A 2,943-nucleotide genomic window follows, 5' to 3' on the forward strand; every position below is an offset into this window, starting at 1 on the left:
CCCACCCTTCCTCCAGTCTCCCTTCCCTTATATTGACCTCACGACAATGGCAATATCACCCAGCCTGATGAAGGGAGCTTTGACTCTTGGAATCTTATTCCCTGAAACTCTTGTTTGTCTCTAATCTGCTATTGGATTCAAATCTAACTGTCCCAGGATCACCAAGTAAGTGTCATGCAAAATATCATTGGGCCTGGCTAGGATCCTACTGCCCATTGTCTTTTGGTCTGAAGCTAGCTGTGTTTGCTGCCTGGACAAGCCCAGGCATGCCCGGCCCTGTAGGGGCCTGATACACTACACCCAGTATCACCAAGTAAGTGTCATGCAAAATGTAGATCTGAACATGGGTCTCCTCAATCCACACTGGTCTTCATGCCATTGGTCCATCTACTTCAGCATGGTCTGCTCTGATGCAGGTGATCTCTAGAGATTCAGACAGAGACAGATCCTTTCCAACACCTGTTTTCTTAGACCTTCTCGGTTTAAACCTTTATCCTTTGGCACACAAAGCATGATTTCTCTACCATCAGTCCATCAGTGTCATCATTGTCTACTCAGACTGGCAGTGGTTCTCTAGGGTTTTATGTAGAGGATTTTGCCCATGCCATGCTTTGTTTCTGAGCCATTGGGCCTGGGTAGGGGGGTTCTCATGGGTTTCCAGGTCCCCCTAAATTTCTGAACCCCTTCCTAAATCCCACATGGCTCCGCCTCCATAAATAGTGACAATGGCCTGTGACGTCACTGGCTCCTCCCTATGATGTCACTGGGCCTTGGTTCTTTTAATGACCTAGCACAGCAATGCCTCTGGCCCAGCTCCAGCCACCCCCCCCCGAAAAATTGGAAAGTCTACGCCCTTGACATTGTGTATAATGTTCAAATGTTTCCTTTGCAAATATCCTACTGGGATATTTGCCATGTTGATAATGCTTTGTTGTTAGGGATGCATTCTTCTAACTACAATATTTGCTTGAATTTCTCTACTGTTTTTAATCATATGACATTAAAACTGATTTTGAAACTCCCTTCATTTTCAAAAGAGTCTTGATGTATGATAGAATATGGTGATGGGGGGTGCAAAACACATCCATAGTGCCCTCAAAATGTTTCAATTACTTATTTCATGATAGCCTTCCATTTTAATATTGTTCTTCTTTTTTGCTTCACATGAATTTATTATTTATTGATTAATTGATTTGTATCCCGCCCTCCCTGCCAAGGCAAGTTACATCTTGATATGATATTTTATCATTATATATTCACATGATTTCTTTATGTTCCCTCCTCTAATAATGATGAAATAACCCTAATTTCACTAGTCTATATACATGAACAGTTATGTTCATTTATGTATTTTCAATGACATTTGTAAATTTCATGTCAAATATATATGGATTTTATTTTACAATAGAAAACTATAAACAAAGTGAATATAATAATGTTCATCTCAAGTATTGTTTTGCTTACATTAAATGTGAAATCTAATACAGCAGATTGAAAGCATACTTGTCCTTGATGCTTATTGTATGGTGACGTCTATGAAAATTTTTATCCAACTACTTGATTAAAGCCCAGCAACTTCATTACAGTAAAGCCTTACACTAGATGAAATAGCTGATAGCTAACTGCTTATTATGGAAGGATTTAGAAGTAATTTCCTAGATGAGTAAAACTGATCTCATTGATCAATGTATAAAACAAGGCTGTATCCAATGTGTAATTAATCTCTGGGTCTATGAGGATTTGGCCGCAGAAACAGTTTATCCCTGGATAAACGTGAAGTGGGACGTTAATGTATTATGCATGGTTATCTCCTGCTAAAGAAAGTGATTTCTCCTTCTAACATCTTTTCCAGACAGCACTCTTTATTATTTTACAGAGATATCTAAATATGAAATAAACCTTTCCACAAGTCAACATATTATAACATCAACATGATAGCCTTGTGCTATATTTATCTTGACAACTTGTTGTCAATGCAGTTTCACCACTTCATTCAGAATGGGACTTATTTTTGTGAGAACCTGAAATCTATTACTGGGCTCACACATTTGTAAATTACTTGATGACAAGCAACTGAACACATGGCATGTCTTCTTTTAAAGTAATTGTGACTATGTGTTGCTGAGAGATATGAAAGCAGTTCTGTCAGTTGTGCTTGATGTTGAGAAATGGACTAATTTATGGTTTTATATCTGCTACACACGCTACACATGGACTGTGCACACATCTGTATACCATGGGCCAAAGGAAGCTGTTTGCATCACCTACTGTGAGAGCCTTCACATAGGGAACACTTGCCTGCATTTTATGTTAATGTAGCTTGCACACATTCAGCTCAAAGCACCATGGGAAGAAGATGCACATGTTAGCCATTTGTGAGCAGAGAAAGCAACCAAGAAGGAGAAATCCCCCCATTGCTAAAGAGACAAGATGTCACGCAGAACACGGACTTGATCTGCATCTGAATTGCAGTTTCCTGTTGATGGTACCTTGTAGGCCTGGGAAAGCCAAGATTCATCTGTACTTCAAAGAGGATGCAGGAAGCCAAGACTTCACACCTAGCCAGATGGTATTCCATGACATAGAGTGTAGTATTTCAAATATTGGCCCAACCCATAGAATACCTGCCCCTTTCCGCATGTACCAATGGGGAAATCTATGGGATAGACTTGTAAGTAGGTGGGATTACAGTTTGGCAAGGTGCCACCCACCTGGAAATTCAACTATAAAAGTAAAGACCCAAACCCTAGGTCTTTGCTAGCCATCTTCCCTCTCCACGACCTCTATCTTCTTTACTACCCCTAAGGTCCAGCTTTCTATCCAACAATCCCTTTGTCTACTTTAAGATCTCTTGGAACTGCAGCCAAAGAGGTCCATGCTTACTTAGCTGGTTCTAGCGAGTGTGATTTATTTCAAACCCCTAGGTATCACTTTCTACCCCAT

The sequence above is a fragment of the Gekko japonicus genome, unplaced genomic scaffold (assembly GCF_001447785.1).
Source record: "Gekko japonicus isolate JY-2015 unplaced genomic scaffold, Gekko_japonicus_V1.1 scaffold3079, whole genome shotgun sequence".
NCBI classification, from domain to species: Eukaryota; Metazoa; Chordata; class Lepidosauria; order Squamata; family Gekkonidae; genus Gekko; species Gekko japonicus.